The sequence below is a fragment of the Hippichthys cyanospilos genome, chromosome 1 (assembly GCF_059441005.1).
Source record: "Hippichthys cyanospilos isolate Australia breed blue-spotted pipefish chromosome 1, RoL_Hcya_1.0, whole genome shotgun sequence".
NCBI classification, from domain to species: domain Eukaryota; kingdom Metazoa; phylum Chordata; class Actinopteri; order Syngnathiformes; family Syngnathidae; genus Hippichthys; species Hippichthys cyanospilos.
Genome location: NC_142369.1, coordinates 33161946 through 33182930, shown reverse-complemented (window position 1 = coordinate 33182930; position 20985 = coordinate 33161946). Strand labels below are relative to the sequence as shown.

Below are 20985 nucleotides of genomic sequence, written 5' to 3'. Positions count from 1 at the left end.
GGCTTTGTGGTTGGCTGTTAACCAGAAGGGTGTTCCCCGCCCACTGCCTGAAGAGGCCCCAGCAATTTAGCGAACTCAATGTGAATTAGCCGCTAGAGAAAATGGATCGATGAATAAATAATTTATAATTGTGCCCCTAGGCCTAGACTGTGTGATTGTCTCCATCGTTGTCCATTACAATGCTAAAATGTCAGTTTAGATCAAATCAATGATACATTTTGACAAAAGTGAATGGTCTTAATTCAGATCACTTATAGACTTACAGTTTGTTGTAATAGAAATTGTGTTTCAGTTGATGATGCACTGGCAAGCGTTTCATATAGTGTTACTGTTACATGATTTGAGTTGATTAAAAAAATAAGATGTTATCTATTAATCTGTTAATTTGCAGATCATGTTATTCTTCTTTATTTATTTTTCTTACTTGGGCGAGTTGGTAGTCCCCGTGCAAGCACAGTTGGGCCTTCCATGGACTTTGTGGCACAGCGCAGTAGAGCGGAGACGCATACAGGGAGGGGGGGTGCGGCATTGTTGCCATGGCGCAGCGGAGCGGAGATGCAATGCAGTACATCAAATCCACAGGTTAGAGTTCTTTGTTCTTTTTATTGAACTATTTTTTGGATTCCAAGCATTTCTTTTGGGACCCATAGCTTAGTATTGCAAGTCCCGGGGACTCAACAGTTTTCAGAGGTAAAATGAGCATTGCTGGCTTGAGACGGTTATCAAAGGCAGAGTGTTGCTGCCATGAGATTCTCACAATATCCTTAAACAACAAATGTCAATAGTGACCCCCTGGTGAACCAGAGAGTGTACTGTATAAAAGCCGGTGTCACCCACAAGAATGTCTCACAGAGCCTGCTTTTGCGTTATTTGCTGCCATTGGTCTTTCGCTCTTTATGCTGTTGGCAATTCGTATATTGTTTGTCCGTCGTGGGTAGCCTGTTGACTGTATCTTTGGGAGCAGCAGTTCTCTCCACCGTCCAGTGGCTGCAATTCTTTTGATTGTCCTTTGTTTTTGTGCTGCCTTGTTGCTGTTGTGAACTTTGCGGCTGTGACTGTTTGTTTCCAGCTTTTTTTTCCCTCTGCAATGTTGACTTTGTTGTGGATTGCTCGACATTGGTGGTGACTAATTTGTGATACTTGCCGTCACCCCACATAGAATGCCGTTAGCATCTTACCGGCAACTTTTCCCTCCTATAATGATGCCTGTAGTGCAGCACTTGTGTTACATCAGCCTGTACCAGAAACAGCACACACCCTTTTTTGGCTCAATGCACTGCTTTCACGCCTCCTACAGGATTTACTCAGAATCTAAACACATGCCAAGTTGTTGTTTGCTGCCTCGGCCTGTACCAGGTGCACCTTGCGCCTGCCGTTGCCTCAGTGCACTACTTTGGTGTCTCTTCCCAGATTTTTGGTCCTGGACTTTTGCTTGGCACTCTGAACTCACTAGGCATTTTTACTTGTTGCTTATTGTTTATATTTTCACTATGAACTGGTCTATTTGGTGCACTGGTTGTGGCTTCTTCATTGTTTCCACGAATGCCTGGGTGACTGCTGTCTGAGGGTCAGTGATTCTGCATGCGATGAAACTGAATCTTCCGGGCATCACGAGCCTTCTCCTTTCACGTCTGGCCTGATCAAAAATCTTGACGCTGTTTCAGTTATTGCTTCCGAAATATACATCTATGTTTAAGAGTTTGTGTCTTCCTTCTGGGGTTCTGTACTGGCCTCTACTCCCTTTGAGAGAGAATCATTGCAGAGCGCCGAGGATGACTCAGACTTAATTAAGACAATTTTGGCCTCTTTCCTCTCAGGAAGCTGATTATATTGAGCATGTGGCACCTTCTACTGCCTTCACCGTCCCTCAATGTCGTTGATATATGGCTGTTCTGCAGTCCTGCTGGGGGGTTAGAGAATCTTTTCCTGGTTCCGGTCGGATGGACTGACGCTTGCAGCCTTGCAGGATGCTACCTCCGTTGGTTATATTGGATGCCTGTTGCGTATGAGGATGTGGCTCCCGTCCTTCTCATCTGTCTCTGAACTGGTTGACAGCTAATCGCTGGGCACACAAAGACAAACAACCATTCGCACGCACAAACGCACTGAGGGAGAATTTGATTGTCCGATTCATCTACCCTGCATGTTTTTGGAATGTGGAAGGAAACCAGTGCCCAGACAAAACACACACGGGCAAAGTGAGAACAGGCAAACTCCACACAGGAAGGCCTGAGTCCGAAGCGAACCCACAACCTCCACATGTGAAGTGGGTGTGCTAACCTGTCTGCCACCATGTCACATTCTTCTGACTTTGTTGAAAGTAGGTATAATTGTAATCGTTAAAATGAATTTCGTGGAATATGTGACTGGTTCTGGCTAAACACAGTTTAGTTTCTAGTAAATGGCAAAATTAGATCAAGTGGTTAACCTTCTCACTTTAGAAACTTGCCCATATGGCCTCCCCAAAGTCTGTAGTTGCTTTTGCAGCCCAAAAGTTGAAATAATGCCAACGTTTATGAATCAGTGATTAGTCAATGATACAGTTGTTAGTTATGGGCTTGACAGTCTTTTAAGCGTTCTTAGTCATTAGAATCCATTCATTTAAAAGAATCTGTCTCATTTTTGTGAGAGAGCCCTGAACCCACCCCATGTACTGCTGAGCCAACAATAGGTTTGGCTTCTGTTTCACTGAATACCATTTGCCTGGATCATGCAGTATCCTATTTTGTATCACTCAGAGGTAATCCTACGTCTGACTGTTTGCTTCTAAGCATCGTCCAAAACCAGAAAAGAGAGAAAAGAGAATTAATGCATTTTAAGTATTTGGGGGCAGGATAAAGCACTATAACTTGTGGCTGTGGTGTTTGTACACAAACACAAATCCCCCACTCCACCATTTTCTGTGCCAGCACTCAATCCGCAACTTTACAAACAATCAAGTAAGTAAATGAAGCTTATCAGAAGCTAACACCATTATCTAATGCTAATCTTAAACACAACAAATCTCAATTCAGGTCTGTTTACCTTGTAACAAGCCATCACTGTGAACCCTACCTCTATGCAACAGTAGAGAGGAAGTACAGAACTATGGAATTACCAAGGTGGAGTAAACATTGTTGAAGAGCAAATACGTTTGAATGTATTTGTAAGTATGTTTGAATGTACTAGCAGATGCATTTGAAAGTACAGTATTTGCCACTGTGAATGTTTTACTTCACATTGGCAGCTTCATGCTTTCGTACAAAACAACCACATACAGACATACACGCTTTCAGAAACAAGTGGTGAAAGGATTTACTTTGTAGCATTATTCTACACTGGATTAGGGAGGCACATTCAAGAAACTCAGTTATTTGTCCTCCATTAAAAAGTATAAATTAGCCATTTTTGCGTAATATAAACAGTTCATGTGTTGTTACGTATCTGCCTTTGTATTAATGTATTAAATGTGTCAGTAACATTGCTCTGCAGCCACAACCCTAACAGTATAAAACACACACACACACACACACACACACACACAAAACCCTCCAGTTGCTTGATCAACAAACTTAGAGGTCTGGTGTCAATGTGACGCCAGAGTTTCAATGGCGTCATGCATCATTAGCAAATAACACACAGCGGAAGAGAAGATCTCTGAAACAGAAAAAGAAAAAAAAAAATCAACCTTGGTGTCATCGGATCATTACACATAATTTATAGGCGATGATTCTCAAAGGTATGTTTAATGCAAACAAAACTTTGCTGGCCACAAAGGGAACACCATTACTACACTGAAGCATGGCAGTGGCAGCATCGTGGTTTTTGGCTTCTTCCTTTCAGCTGGAATGAAGACCTTTGTCAAGATTGAGGCAACAAGGAACAGCAGGAATAGCAGTCAGTTTTAGCGTCAAACGTTTAGGCTTCTGCTAGAAAGAAAATAAATAAACGGCATGGAAAGGACACTTGAATAACGAAATTATATTTATTTTTGCTGAAAAGGGAGCTAAGCAAAATAGTTGCAAGTGTGTGATGACACCCTTTTAACAAGAGTTTGAGTCTGTGATTGGCTACTTGAGAACTCAGCCATATACAGTATCTCTTATAAGAGGATGTGTAGACCTCATATTTTTGTCAAAAACAGAAATAAAACAATTTCTCAATGAAATTGTACAGATTATAGACTAGTGGTCCCCAACCTTTTTATCACCACGGATCAGTCAATGCTTGAGATTTTGCGGACATTGCGGAATGTACAAAAATGTACACAAATGATATTGATGAAGTCAATCATTTACCTGATTTACAAATGCTATTCGTTTCAAAACATGAATTAGATGGAAACGAGGTCTTAACATTGCAAGATGTTTGCATATGCTAACCTATACCAAAGGGAAATACCTGCCTCAAACAAAATTATTAATGAGTTAAACGCATACAAGGCAGCACTATATAACATGCTGAAGATAGGAACATACATTAGTCAGCATGTTATCCACAGTCACACGTTGTTGGCTCAACAAACAAAATAATTTGGGGCATATTATTATGAATGAAAACGTTCTTAGGAAGAAAGTACAACTTACAGACACTCGTGGGCAAGATGTAACAGAGCGACAGAACAACGTGTGTGTGACCAACTGTATGTTCTCAATTAAAGCAACAAGCAACGCCATCCTCCCTCACTACAAAATGTAACATCAACAGCGGCCGGAAGCAGCATCAAGATCAAGCCAAACAAACCACAAATGAATGAACATCATTATTTCGGTGGCGGCCCGGGTACCAGTTGATCCACAGACCGGTACCGGGCCGCGGACCAGTGGTAGGGGACCACTGTTTTAGACCAAATAAATAGTGGAAAATGTTTAAAAATGACTTTTCTTGGACCTATTTAACATTAACAAGATCCTGCTGTTCGAAAATGGGTTCTGCAGCATTTGTTGATAACATTTTCCCACAGTGAAATGCTCATGCACAAGAGCATGGACATTTGTCCATCTTCTGCATAAATGACATTACTGCTACTACTTTTCTAGGGTTGGTTTCCTTGGCATACCAGTCAGTGTTTTCTATTTAACCATAGATTTTGCTTTGCAAATGCTGCAACTAAATGCCTTTTGCATATTGTTCCCATGGAGTTGGAAGCATACAACTGTCCAAAATACTGTATGCTGCACACTGGTGCACAACATCTGTTTTCCTGGTTGCCTATTTAACAAACATCAAGTTACCTGCTAGAGGAGCTGAGCTTGTGCCCAGTGGTGACGTGCCTTTCAATTTTAACACCTGGCATTGAGCTTGGTGATGTAGCAACAATGAACTACATGTCATAAAAATGCTGGCATTAAAAATGATCTGATATTATTGCCAGACAAGGTTTAAAACTCACTGCTTACTTACAGGTAATGGTGAAGTATCCATGACAAATTTTACTTACGTACATGTTGTAATAGTGGCAAATTATTACATTACCATGCTCAACTTCAGTGTGCTCTTTTGAATAATCATTTGATAGACACTTATGAATAGTTGCTTGGTTGTGTACATATGTAGAAATGGAATTAAATGAACCCTTCGAATGCATTAGCAATGATTAAGAGCTATGTGGGCAATATGATCTAATTACAGTGGTGAATAAAACGTTTGACATTTTTTTTCATATTTATTTCAATAAAACACAATATCAACTGCTGATATACGATACATATTAACAGTGCAAATCACCACTCTTCACTGAGCATTAAAATATTCATGGGTTAGCAGTAGAAATTCAAAGGGGCAATTCTCTTCCATGCAGTCTAGTTTTTTGACAGTGGTTACAAAATTACAAAAAATAAAAAAATAAATATAACCGTCAGAATGTGTGACCTCGCGTTCTAAAAGAGTCAGGATTTCAAATAAGTGTATGGCTTCCAAGCAGTAAGAATTTTACGAGTGGTTACTAAAACTGCCTAAACAAAATACCCCAGCAAGGAATGCAGTTTTCCTATGTGATCCATGCATCACAAGGCCTGTGTGTAGCTCAGGTGGACTTTACCTATTTGCACAAAGGTTAGAGCTGACTATTGCTTCACTGTGGTTTTGCTGGCAAAGGGAGGGCCTTAGAAACCACACTCCTCTGTGAGGGCTGGTGGGGGAGAAACCACTAATGAGTGCCATTTGGGTCCTTCATTTACAACACATGGGGGTTAATAGCATGCGACAATGGTTTTACTGCTGTACAGGCAACTCTTGCTGAAGTTGGACCCTCATGGAAATCCTCCCATTATGACTCTTTGTAGTTCGAAAGAAACCACAGCTTGGCCATTCGTCTAAATGAATTGTGCTTATGATACTATTTGTAACGGCTTTCATACATACCAAAATGGTAAATAAATACAATTAGACAAGAAGTACTAATTAGAAGAAGAAAAAAAACTTAACTTTGAAACAGTGTTGTTTAGGAATGCCTTACAAAAGTAATTAAGTACTGTAATACAGTGGGGCCCTGTATTACAACGTGGGAGCAGCATGGCTAGGTGATAGAGTGGTCATCTCACAGCTGAGAGGCTGTGGGATGATCCCCGGAACGTCAAGACCACATCAAAATGTCTTTGAGCAAGGCACTGAACCCCCAGTTGCTCCTGATGCTGCATCATCAGTAAGTAAATGACTAGTTAGTGTAAAGCACCAAAGTAGAAAAGCGCTATATATGTGAAAATCGATTTACCATTTACCATTAATCAGTTCCGCGGTTGGGTGAATTCATCGTATGATGGGCAATACAAACCCATGTCAAATAGGAAATGTGTTTAGAACACCAAGTAAAAACATCAAAATTGTACAAACATTTTAAAAATTGGGACCACAATAGTATCGTAAGTGCGACGTATATATAATATATATGTATACAATCAGAAAACATAATAAATAAAAAATATAGAAAGGATTTATTTACCTTTGAGTGATGCTTGTTATGCCCATATTCCCTAATAAGGGTTATCTCGAGCATTGTTTCCATATAAATCATCTTCTTACTTCTGTCTTTAACATCACTAGCAATCTTGGGACCCATAGCTAACGTTTTCAACTTTGAATCAGCAACTTTGAAGCAGTAAAATGCACTATAAATACGGTTTTGTAACCACTCACATTCGAACAAAGTTTTGCTGTTCCGCCATTTTGAAACAAGTGAGGCTGACCAATAGCAGACCACCATCTCTGTGAGGAGACGCCAACCAATAGCAGAACTGTAGTGACGCGTTGCAGAGACGGCAACTGAAAATAAGTGTAATTACCTAAAAACGCCTGCAGATGGAGATGAAACAACACAAATACAGCCAAGCCCCTAGGGTCATGACAGTTGTTTTGGTCACATAACCGGGAAAATGTCATAAAGAGGGGATGAAAACACTCAAGTATTCCACATCGCAACATGAAAATAACGTAATTCAGAGACGTTGTAACATGGGGGTCCACTGTACACCAGTTTTTGCTGTAACACGGTAGTGTAATGCATTACACACACAAAAATAGAAATATTTTGCTAATGAGAGTAACACAAGCATTACAATGCATTTTTAACATGAGAATGATGTTCTTTTCAGCAAATTCACAAAAAACACCGCAATATCGGAGGCAAAAGGTTTACTGTCTGTTATTAATATCTACTACAGCAGAGATGAGTGCGGCAGCAGCAGACGACAAGTTGAATATGGACAATACATACACATGATGGACATACGCCCATTACTTTCAGTTTGTCATGGATAAAGACAAGAAGAATATAAGTGCACTTTGCGCGCGCAACACCTAACGAGCTGTCCACCGTCAAATAGCACCAGTAAATTCACAAACCACTTAGAGTAATGTGAAGTTAGTGAAACTAGCAATAATGACAAGGAAAGATAACACTAATTTTCACTGTACAATTGCTATTAGTAATACTGCAGTCAAGAAATAGTTCTGGTCAATACATCTAAAGATGAAGCATAGAAAAACTCACGTTAAACAGTACATTAAACACCACAACGATGATTTAGGCTAGCTGTTAACCTTAGCTCCTCCAAAACCATCTATTTTTGAAACGTCAATACCTAACCTATCTGACTCAACTTGTATTTAAATTTTAACATTGATATTGTGGAATGCACTAACTGTAAAGCATTAACAATGTATCACTCTGCTGTGAAACTAAGTAGTAAAGGAATTCAAATATTCCAAAATAAAGGTTTTGTATCTTGTCTTTAAAAGTTTAAAATACAATACTGATTAAATTATTTGTACTGTTTTTTGGCTTAAGCCCACCTTCCACTGGATGTGTAATGAACTTAATGAGCTAGATTTAGAATGGCAAATCCATATTTCCAGTTATGTTGGTGAGAGTAAGATCAAAGTAATCCAATAGTAGTGTAGTGCCTTACATTTTACCGTAATGCCTTACATTTCAAATACAGTAATATTGTAATAAATAAGTAATGAATAATGCATTGCAGATTTGAAGTAACTTGCCCAACACTGCTTTTACAGTTTTTAAGTTCTATTGGTCAATGACGTGCACTACACTGTAAGCCTTAAAGGTTCCAAATGGGTTCTACTAGAAGGGCAAACATTCTATACAGAGCCATTTATTTCTAAAAATAATATTTGAAAAAGGATTCTTCAAGAGTTCTTTGTAACACTAAGGGTTTAACAACCGTTTGACACATTTGGAGTTTGAAACATTTTTTTTAAAAGAAAGTTCTATGAGGGCTGTTAAATCATAACCATCTCCCATATTTAAATGTTCAACCATATTTTAATAGTTTTAATGCAGATGCATCTGAAATTCTCATCATGTCATTGTATTCGGTTTGCTACAGAATTTAAGGTGTTTTCCATTTTTTCATGCTAATTAATCGTTAAATATCTTGACCATTGAAGCAAGCTGAGGGCTCCCCAACCACTTGTCTTTGTCATGATCTGTTGGGTTTTGGTTGTGGGTTTATTTTGGGGGGTTTTGTGCCTTTCGTTTTGCATAGTTCATGTTTCTTCTCTTGTAATATCATCCCGTGTTAGTTTTGAGTTGGTCCACCTGTCTGTCTGCGGTTATTTGCCTCTCGTGTATCCACCAATCTGCTTCACCTGCCTATTGTTTCCTTTCCAGCTGTTGCGCATCTGTCTTTAGTGTGTGTGTGTTTGTATATTCAAGCCAAGTTTTTGTTAAAGCCGGATCATAGTTTCATGTCACCAATGCTACCCGTTAGTCTGGGTCTGCCCGTGCCAACCTGAGCATTTGTTTTTTTCCCGTTCACCAGCCTACCTGTGTTTTTGGAGTTTCTTTGCCGTGCTGTTTTCACGCTTTTTGTTCCTGCCTGACCCTCACCATAAATCATGAACTTAAACTCACCTTTCCCGTCTCTGAGACTCCCTGCATCTGGGTCCCCCACCCCCGCTATCACGCCAGCCTATCTCCCTGCCTCGCCCAACCGTGACAGTCCGGTGTCCAGGACAAACAACTGGACCAACTAATGAGAGTTAAACCCACTTGGAAACACTGTATCTCTTCATTGGTGATTTTTTTCACCATCCGTCATTCACAAGAAATGCCCAAGCAAACCTCCCCTGTGGAACCGTTTCATGTTGAGAACGCTCTGGGTGGCTTCCAAGGGGAACCTTTATAAAGTGTTCTAACAAGAACCAAAAGGGTTTTGCCTCTGAGGACAAGCTGAAGAGCCTTTTATGGTTCTAGCCAGCAACTTTACTGCAAAGAGTATATCCATATAAAGCTCTAAAGATGGAAAGCATGTCTTGCTTGATCTTTTTATCTATTAAACTGAAGCAATATGGATCACGTTCAAGCGTTTGTTGCCTTCTCTGAAGATTCGAACCGGGGATTATACATCAAGATTTACATAGTTTCATTTAAACTGCTTTTGAAGGCCAGTTGAGAAAAGAGCTTTGTTTTGTTCAACTTCAGGGGTTGACACTTAGAAAAAAAATAAGGTACAAGGTACAGGTTGCTGTTCGCTTGTATGATGAAATAACTTTTTTTTTTTTTTTTTAGCATGCTTTTGCTTTTATGTTCTGCTTTGTCTACTACATTGAAATCTTGTTAGCAGTTTCAAATCTCAGTGTGAAATGGCTGCACTACTCCTTGACATTTTCCTAAACTGCAGGATATTGATAATGATGTGTTTTTTATTTTTCGTTTCATTTCCCTTCTAATCTTCTCATGCCTTAGAAAAGCAGAAACCAACTTTATAGTTGATGGAAAGACATATATGGCGAACAAACCTGACATTGTAGTGTAGAGTCAACAATAACTTGATGTTGTCAGGCATCGCTTTGATGTGTTAATTTGAGGGATAAAAATAACATCCAGTCAAAGACAGTCTTGGTTATTTAAAAAAAAAAAATAAAAAGACTAATTTAACTGTAAGGTTGACAGATTGCAGGGTTCATCATCTTTTCTTAAAAATATTGTCAACATCTGCAATGCCTTCTCAAATTCAGTAATGGTGGTGAGACACAGACATGGGGAAAAAGCTTCAACTGACATTTTAAGTACTTCTTATAAGCAAAATCACATCTAAAATAAAAGCTTTGGTCCAAATGAAACTCTTACATTTGGTGAATTGAGTTGCATCAACGTGAAAAAAAAGAAGATTCAACCATAAATACAAATCAGAGTTGAAAGGACGAAGCTTGTATATTTCACAATCGAATGAAATAAAAAAGAGTTGAAGCATTAGACAATAAACCAGTGACAACTGTTATACCGTATACTTTTTTCAATGTGAAGGAATACTTGGCTTCACAATAGGTTTCCAAACAATGTTGGATTGTCCCACATGCTTCTTTGACAAAACCTCTTAGAAAGCATTTTTCAAAGCAAATATTTAAGTCTTTTAAGTCTTTTTTTCTTGTATCCCTCCCTCCATTTTCTATAGCCACTTATTAGTACTTACGTTGGCTTGCGTGTGCCTATCCTAACTGTCTATGGGCAGTGGGCGAGGGACATCCTGAACTGGTTTCCAGACAATTGCATGGTGCACAGTAAATACTGTAATACGACTTGGAATGTAAATAGAAATATCTTTTTCTTTAAATACATTTAAACGTTTTACATTTGCATTAAAATGAGCTACAAAAAAAATTGTGTTGTACAGTCAATACTCATGGAAATAAATTGTCCATTTCAATTATTGACAGGCCCAAATTAGTGGCATCCAGTGTTCGGCAAGTTCCTTCTAAACTGTTTGCATGATTTATTACTTATTACTGTCATTCTAAAGTAACTAGTGACATTTCAATATTATTGTATTTGAAATGTGATGCATAACACTAGTATTGTATTAATGTTACATTACCCTCACCAACATACCTGGAAATTTGGATTTAGCTTTCTAAAAGTCGCTCATTACGCTTATTACACATCCAGTGAAAGGTTGGCTTAAGCATAAAACCAGTACAAATTATTTCATCTGTATTTAAAGAAAAGATACAAAATCTTTATTTGGATTTGAATCCCTTTATTACTAAGCTTCACAGCATTTCACAATTTCAATGTTAATAGTCAAATTCTGTCACGATGGGGCATGGCGGGTTGTACGTTGTACGGTTGTACGCTCCTTGTACGTCTTATAACTTATAACTTATAACTGAAACTATACAACCCAAACCCCACAACAAAAAACAGATCATGACAAATTCAAGATAAGTTGGCAAGGTTAAAGACATATGTTTCAAAAATAGATAATGATAGTGCATGTATTTATATCTCAATAAAATTGTTTGCTTTAATTCCTCCTTGACCATCTAAAAAGGACATCCTTCATCTGTAACTGGCTAGCTATTCCCGAGGGAAGCCTGTAAAGGCCCATGGGCTAAACAGATGTGCCATCTACATTTCCAATAAATGAATACATTGTTTACAAATGATGCTTATTTGGGAAGCATAGAATGTCATAATCCTGCTCCCATATTTACAGTTTTTTTTTCTCGAAACTGGCATTCATTGCTAATAATTTGAGGAGCCAATGAATGCTACTGCCATTTTGGTTTCAAAGCTGCATGTGAATGGCGCACTGTGAAAGTCATCTGTATTTCATGCGTAAATGTGCCAGTCACACATGTGTTTGTGTACCACACACATCCATGCCAAGCCAAATTACATCTGTCAGGACATGATGTTATTACCTCACCTCTATGTGACTCACATACATCAGATGTGGTCAAAAGCATACATTCAACATCATATGGAAATCTGAGCTGTTACCTTATTCAAAATGCCAGGGAAGGCTTTATGAGGAAATATAGAGTAATTTGAATTGTTTATGAGCTGTTTAATATCCTGTTTTCAATGTCTTACTCTTATTATTATTTTAATCAGTGCCTCAATGGAGTAGCTGCTTCCGTTAGGTATTATTCTCCACCCCGTGATCAGAGGAACTCATATGCTTGGATCACATTGTGTGACATCCTAATTATACCATTTTGTGCGCAAGTATTTCTTGAAAGCTTCAGTAAATTATACAGCCTATAGACAGGCAAAATCTTCCTATTCATCTGATCAAGACATGGTCTTTGTGCTGGGCATGCTTTGACTTGGAATGGAGAGTCACATTACCTCATATTTCACTCAGCAGTTTGAGGGACATTAATCATGACATTTAAATCAAGACAGTTTTACAGTGCTGTGTGTGTGAGAGAGGCTTATGACCCACATAACTCGATTGCTGACTTAAGACCACGAATCGAAATGTCCAATTTAACAACCAATAATCTTTGCAGCTGAGCATTCCTTCACAGTTACAATGACCAAAATGTTCCTTCACTAACTCAGCAGGCTTTCTGGCTAAGAGTCATTTCTACTGAGGTCACCCAACAAACTTGCACGCACACACACACGCACACACACACACACACACACACACACACACACATATATGATATGATATATCATGTTATATTATATTATTATTTAAAAGGAAAAAAATAGAAACCGTTGAAAAAGTAATTAGTTCTTGTAACTGATGAGTTGCTTTGACAGCAATAACTGAAATCAAACATTTGAAACAATTGTTCATCAATTTTGGACCACTCTTCTTTACAGATTTGTTTCAATGTTGCCATATTGGAGGGTTTTCCTGAATTGAGTGCCTGTTCAAGGTCACCACATCATCTCAATTGGATTTAAATTCAAACTTTGACTTTGACACTCCAACACCTTAATTTTGCTATTTTTTTAGCCATTATAAGGTGAGCATGCTGGTGTGTTTCACATGGTTTTCCAGCTGCATAATTCAAGCGCGCTTGAGTTTGAGCACAAACTGAGGGTCGCCGGTTCTCCTTCGGGATCTTCTGGCAAACAGCAGAATTTCTCTGTCAATCGTTGTAAGTTGTCCTCGGCCTGAGAAAGCAAAGCAGCTCCAGAGAATTACAAAGTCACCACCATGCTATACTGTTCTTTCTATCAAATGCTGTGCCATTCACACATATATATATATATATATATATATATATATATATATATATATATATATATATATATATATATATATATATATATATATATATATATATATATATATATATATATATCCCCTTAAGAAATTCCATGCATAGAGGTACCATAAAAATTGATAGTTAACGCAACTTGAAAATTGTTTATGTTGAAATCCCTACTTCTGAGCAAAACGTGTTAAAAGTCTATAGCAACCCTTACCTCTGGAAAAACAAATTTACCTCAAACTTTCAGGAACTGCTGAAGAACCTAAGGAAGCAGTAGCAGGTGTAAAGCTCATCTGAGATTTTAAACCTTTAAAAATGTAATAAGTTGACCTCTCAACACATAAAACCAGCTTAGCTTTGAGGATCACATTCAGCTTACAATTCAAGGTGTACATGGATGTGTGGGAAAGTGCTTGTGTAGCAATTCTGGAACAGAAGATTATCTTTTTATGCAACGGTGGCCGTACATGTGTCTTGTAGTGCTGGAGTGTCTTATTATTATGTATTTTCTACATTTATCGGTTATTGAAATCTGGGTCAATCGGAGGGAACTTGACCAGAGTGCCAGCAAGCTAGTCAACTAAAAACATGTTTCCCAACTACAAATCATTAATTGTGTCCAGGGACTCATCAGAGGGGTGTCAAAGAGGAATCCTAAACATACTTGAAACTAAAAACAGAGGAGCAGTATTTCTATTCTGAAACACATCCCAACTGGTGTAGTTCCCAACACTTTCAGTTTTGAATTACTCTAGCTAGAGTTGACAATCTGCAACAAGCAGAGCCTAAGACTGAGCCCATAAAACTGGACTCCTTCACAGTCTTGGCTACGCCTACTATTGTTACTTCATAAAAGTTATGACAATAAAAAATAAAATAAAAAATAAACAGCAAGTACAAGATTTTCCAATAGGCCTTACTCCTAAAGCACCCTCCATAACCGTATACAGAGCACCATCCCCATATCCAAAATGCATGTAAAGACCTTCTTTGGCAAACTCCTCCAGCATCCTGTAGACCTGCCAACGGTTGAAACATCAAAAGAGACAAATATAACAGTTAATAAAGAACCTCAAACTTTGTCAGTGTTCAAATTTCAGCTCTTGTCTTGCCAATGTGCTCAGTTGCAAGTAGACCAGACAGTATGATTTGAGCACTGCAGTTTGATATATTTTTTATTACAATACACTTGCATTGTTAAAAAGAATGTAACAACATAATTTCTGGTCAATGGAGATGCAGAATGTACAAAACTAGAAATTGATATTTGCAGTTAAATAGATCAAATACATGCTTTGAGACATGCAATTAATGTGATAATAAATTACTAGGAAAAACATTTATTAACAAAATGGTGTGATCAAATATCATCAAATACCCAATATCAAATACCCATGACTGTCACTGTTTGCATAATCTAGTTCATTTATCACATTTATTTGACCAAAATATCTACAATCAAGACAAATGCTTGAAATCTGGTGTGCGTTCTGTATGGTCTTCACTGACTAGAAAATTCCATCCGTTTTTTTTTGTTTTTTTTCCTAGAAATAATGGCCAGGTGTCCTAACACTCTTTGGAACTACACGTATGTAGGTTCTGAATTAGAATCGATCTTTTCGCCATGTCTCTGTATCTACAGTTTTGCAGGTGAAAGGGTACCTTGGTGGCCATTTAGAGCGAGTAAGGTCTCATTGATTGGTCAATGGTTATGGAAATGCCATGTACAATGACCCTGAGATCATCCCCCAAACAAATCTATGGGTTCTGTTCATGGGGAACTGCATGAGAGCAGGGGGAAAGAGGAGGGGGAACTATATCCATGTGAAACCTGCCCAAACAAAGACTCCCTGTTTCTGGGGCCAGACTACCCCCCAACTCTCCAAGCAAGATAAATAAATAAATACAAATGGAAAAAGAAACCATATACGCCCACTGAAAAGGCTCGTAAGAGAGTGACTGACAGACAATTGAAAAGACAAATTGTTACATTGTCTTTGGGTGGGGGTGGCCGAAGACTTGATGCGCAAAGGTAATTACAAGAATACGTAAACCGAGGGGTCAGGGGTCAGCCAACATGTCGGTCAGGGGTCAGCCTATATGTCTGACCCCAAGTTTTAGACCAACACTTGATAATAAAGAGGTTTTGAATTGGGCCAATGTCTTCCCTACACCCGTTTGCTAAGACCAGTATTGGTCAACCACTGAAAACAAAATCTCCAAGGGTCCTTTTTTAGGAGGGGGTGGGGGTGTGTGGGGTTCTATCACTTTCAATACGGCGTCTTTCTATACCACCACTTTCTATACCACCCTTCATGCCAAAAAAAAAAAAGCTGTTTTTTTTCTCAGTGAGTTAAAAATGCTGACTACGCATTTGTCCTGCAGCTACTCACCCATGTTTGATTTAATTGCATTTCCGAGCCTCTGTGCAGGAGCTCACAGCAGCACGGCTCTGTCAGGCAGTGCTGGAGGCCTGAGGGGAAGGTACTGTTACTTTTGACAGTCAGGCAAGGAGACAAGCTTGACCTGACCCACACTCTCTAGGCTGACTTTCCCATGGTGCTTGGGAAGCTGGGAACGGGATTTCAGGGAATAACTCTAGCTGCACTCATTTTACTCTCTGTCTTGATTTATCAGGAGATCTTGATTTTAAATAGTCCTTTAAATAGTCCTAGCCAAATATACTGTATATTGTGCCCTATGAGGGATATACAAATTCTGGTTGTTTTGCCACCAATACAGCAGCTTTAAAAAGGCAAAATTCTGGAGGAGTGAAGAGTGAAGTTCCCAAAATGATATTATCTATTGAATTTAAATGAACAGTTTGTTTTTGTTTTTGAAGAAAATACTGTTAATAAATACATGATGCTATTTTTCTGAGACAATTTGCAGTTCAGAGTTAAAATTTAAAAAACATCCATCCGTCCGTCCCTCCATCCATCCATCCATCCATCCATCCATCCATCCATCCATCCATCCATCCATCCATTTATTTTTATTTGCAAAATCCACACAGGAAGACCAGAGCTTGAACAATTTCAAAACAATTCATACAGAGAGGAAAACATTATGGCTTCCCTGCAAAATTGATTTTCTTCCTCAAAATGCTTAGTAAATCTTTCAAAAGTAAAAATGAACATGTCGTTGCCACCAAAATGGCATGTATTTGCGACATTTGTGACATTGTGTACGAATAAGAGTCAGTGACAGTGATATATGTTGCACCTGCAATTATATGGAAGATTCACTGCAACAGATGGGATAGGATTCACATTTCATTTTAATTTATTTGCGTAGTTTTTTGATAAGTAATCTATCTTGCGGTGACACAATGAAAAAAAAACAGCACAGCACTGCATAGCACAAAAAAAACCTTCATAATTACAATGTGAACATGGAACATGCATAGCTAAGTATGAGTTTGGTGTGTTTTTCTGCTGGTCTTCTTGGAGTCGATGACAAGACAAGCAAGAAAACACACCAAAATCAAACTTAGCCCTCCAAAAAGCCCTCCATACACCCTTCAGTGACTAGGAAACGCGCTCTACTAACTGAGCTACAGACATCAAGCAAAACCAACATGCAACAACGTGCTCTACCAAGTGAACTACAGACATCTAGCAAGACCAACATGCAACAATGCCCTCTACCAACTGAGCTACAGACATCTAGCAAGACCAACATGCAACAATATGCTCTACCAACTGAGCTACAGACATCTAGCAAGACCAACATGCAACTGACAGGGCAAAGACAGACCAACTGACAGAACAGTGCTGCTAACTCCCCTAGAGATGAAAAGTTGCATTTATATAATTAATCTGTCCTCTATTGTTCCAAATGACAATGTCTTATTAAATTAAATGTTATATGGGTTGGACGAGGCGGCTCGCTGGAGCAGTGGTTAGCATGTCTGCCTCACAGTTCACGGACCCGAGTTCAAACCCACCTTGCTCCAGCCTTCCTGTGTGGGGTTTGCATGTTCTCCCCGAGCCCGCCTTTGTGCCTATGCACTAAACAGCAGCTCAGAGTACCCACCCTTGTTGAAGTCCTTGGTGTCACGTTTGGGCATGGCGGCTTGAAGCAGTGTGGGACGTGGGAAAGGTGGAACCAGAAGGACGCAGGACAGACTGGGATGAGGCTCAAAAGAGGATATTTAATAACAAATGAAAAGCAGGGTTGGAAAGGACTAAAAAATACAAAGTACAACCAAAAAACACTAAACTCAACTTACTGGGACAACAAGGAACGTGAGGCAGCACGGGAAGGATGAATACAAGTGAGCGCGAGGCAAGACAGCGAGGGGAAGATGTACGACAAGGACCAGGCAGCGCGGAAAATAAACAATGACCCGACAAGAACCGAATGCAAACCAGGAACTTAAATAGACTACAAACTTAACGAGAAGACACGACACAGCTGGGGGAGAGACAAAAGGCAGGGGAAGCTGATTGGATGAGAAGGAGGGCAGGTAAACAGGCAGGTGGACAAGATCAAACTAATGAGACACTGACAGCAAAAGGAGATGCAACGGGAAACAAAACTTGAAACTAGAGCTAAGGAACATGAACAAAACCCAAAGAAAACAACAAACCCCAACCACACATGACACGTGGAGGGTGTGCTAGAGGGTGCACTCTTTGGGGACTCCCTCATTCTACTGGTGGACTTCAATGCTCACGTGGGCAATGACAGTGAGACCTGGAGGGCGTGATCTGGAGGACCTGAACCCAAGTGGTGCTTTGTTATTGGACTTCTATGCTCATAATGGATTGTTCAAAACGAACTCCATGTTCAAGCATAAGGGCCACAGTTCGATGATCGGCTTTGTGGTTGTTTCATCGGATTTGCGACTGCATGTTTTGGACACTTGGGTGAAGAGAGGGGTGGTGCTGTCAACTGATTACCACCTGGTGGTGTGTTGGCTCTGATGGTGGGGGAGGATGCCGGTCAGACCTATAGGGAGGATCTGCTGGGAACGTCTGGCAGAATCCCCTGTCAGAAGGAGTTTCAACACACACCTACGGCAGAATTTCTCCCACATCCTGGGGGAGGCGGGGGACATTGAGTCCAAGTAGACCGTGTTCTGCGCCGCCATTGTTGAGGCGGCTGATCGGAGTTGTGGCCGTAAGGTGGTTGGTGCCTATTGTGGTTGGCAATCCCAACGCTGGTGTCCAACAGCGGTCAGGGATTTGGTCAAGCTGAAGAAAGAGTCCGATCGGGCCTTTCTGGCCTGTGGGACTACGGAGGCAGATGATGGGTACCGGCTGGCCAAGCGGAGTGCGGCTTCGGCGGTCGCCGAGGGAAAAACCCGGGTGTTGGAGGAATTTGGTAAGCCCATGGAAAACGACTTATGGACAGCTTCGAGAACATTCTGGTCCACCATCCAGCATCTCAGAAGGGTGAAGCAGTGCACCATTAACACTGTTCACAGTGGAGATGAGGTACTGCTGACCTCAACTCGGGATGTCGTGAACTGGTGGGCAGAATACTTCGAAGACACGTTTTCTTCTGAGGAAGCAGAGCCCGGAAACTCTGAGGTGCGCTCTCCCATTTCTGGGGGTTAAGTCACTGAGGTGGTCACAAACCTCCTTGGTGGCAAGGCCCCAGGGATGAATGATTTCCTGCAGGCTCTGAATGTTGTGGGGCTGTCCTAGCTGACATGGCTCTGCAACACCGTGTGGACATCAGTGACAGCACCTCTGGATTGGTAGACTGGGGTGGTGGTCCCCGGAGGGTGTGTTCCAACTACAAAGGGCCACACCAGTCAGCCTCCCTGGTAAGGTCTATCCAGGGGTGCTGGAGAGGAGGGTTCATCAGGAAGTTGAACCTCCGATTCAGGAGGAGCAGTGCGGTTTTCGTCCTGGCTGTGGAACAGTAGACCAGCTCTACACCCTTGTCAGGATCCTCGAGGGTGCATGGGAGTTCCCCCAGCCAGTCTACATGTGCTTTGTGGACTTGGAGAAGACGTTCGACCTTGTACCTCGGGGAACTTTGTTTGTGTGTGTGTGTGTGTGTGTGTGTGTGTGTGTGTAAGGGGGGGGGGGGGGTACCAGACACCCTGGAATGGGCAGTTCGGTCCCTGTAAGACCGATGTCAGAGTTTGGTCCGCATTTCCGGCAGTCAAACTCGTTTTCGATGAGGGTTGGTCCGCTAAGACTGCCCTTTGTCAGCGATTCTGTTCATTACTTTTATGGACAGAATTTCCAGGTTCAGCCAAAGGGTTGAAGGGTTCCTATTTGGGAGTCTCAGCATTTCATCACTGCTATTTGCAGATGATGTGGTGCTGTTGTCCTTCTCACGTTGTGACCTCCAACTCTCACTGGAGCGGTTCACAGCCGAGTGTGAAGCGGCTGGAATGAAGATTGGAATGAAGCACCTCAAAATCCGAGACCATGGTCCTCAGTCAGAAAAGGGTGGAGTGCTCTCTCTGGGGCGATAATGAGATCTGCCTCAAGTGGAGGAGTTTTAGTATCTTGCGGTCTTCTTCACGAGCAAGGGTCGGTGAACGGGAGATCGACAGAGGGTTCGATGCAGCATCTGCTGTGTTGTGGACGGTGTACCCATCTGTTGATGAAAAGTGGTTCTTGAACTATGGATGAACTGGAGTGCCCATGGTCAGGCTAACTGCCATGATTACGTCAGGTTGTATAACCAGTGGAGGGTTGTCCTAACATGGTTAGATTTCGCCATTTGGCAAAATCTCGTCAATATAATGGAATGTTCTGACCCATGTTGTTATGAAACCAAAAAGGTTGTTATGTCATCAAAAAGGTGGTTATGTAACCAAACACTATGTAAAGGTGTGTGGTAAAATAAAAAAAATGGCTTGTTCCACCTAACTGCTCTGAGGGCAAGTATTCTTGGCCGTTCTCCAAAACTGTTGTGATGAAGCAAGAGCTGAAGAGCCAAAAGGCAAAGTCCTCAATTTACTGATCGATTTGCGTTCTTACCCTCACCCATGGTCACGAGCTGTGGGTTGTGACCGAAAGAATGAAATCCCGGATACAAGCGGTCGGAGGTTTCCACTGCAGGGTGTACGGGCTCTCCCCAAGAGGTAGGGTGAGGAGCTTGGTCATCCGGGAGGGGCTCGGCGTCGAGCCGCTGCTCCTCCACGTTTAGAGGAGCCAGTTGCGGTAGTTCGGGCATCTTGTTCGGATGCCTCCCGGGCGCTTCCTTGATGAGGTGTTTTGTGCATGTCCCACTAGGAAGAGGCCCTGGGGATGACCCAGGACACACTGGAGGGACTATGTCTGGCCTGGGAAACTTTGGGGATCCCCCAAGGACCTGGACGAAGTGGCTATGGAGAGGGAAGACTGGGCTTCCCTGCTGAGGCTGCTGAACCTGTGACGGCCCCCTGATAAATGGAAGATAATGAATTCATGGATGGATATTTACATAAGTAGGCAAGCGCTCTGGCATATGGATCAATAGCAAGTGTTTGGTGCATGGCATGGCCAGTCAATGCCTTGACATTCCATTCCTTTCGAACATATCACCCTGTATTAAAATTAACTGGGGGATTGTTTT

At 40.9% G+C, this 20985-nt stretch overlaps 1 long non-coding RNA gene across 1 annotated transcript; it reads right to left on the bottom strand.

Moving 5' to 3' along the window:
- Window positions 1–202: 202 nt before the first annotated feature.
- Window positions 203–17527, bottom strand: LOC148430169 (uncharacterized). Its single transcript, XR_015865553.1, has 4 exons — window positions 17494–17527; window positions 15849–15928; window positions 14441–14474; window positions 203–2062 (listed from the first exon to the last, which is right to left on the bottom strand). It is a non-coding gene; the product is annotated as an uncharacterized LOC148430169 (long non-coding RNA).
- Window positions 17528–20985: the final 3458 nt, after the last annotated feature.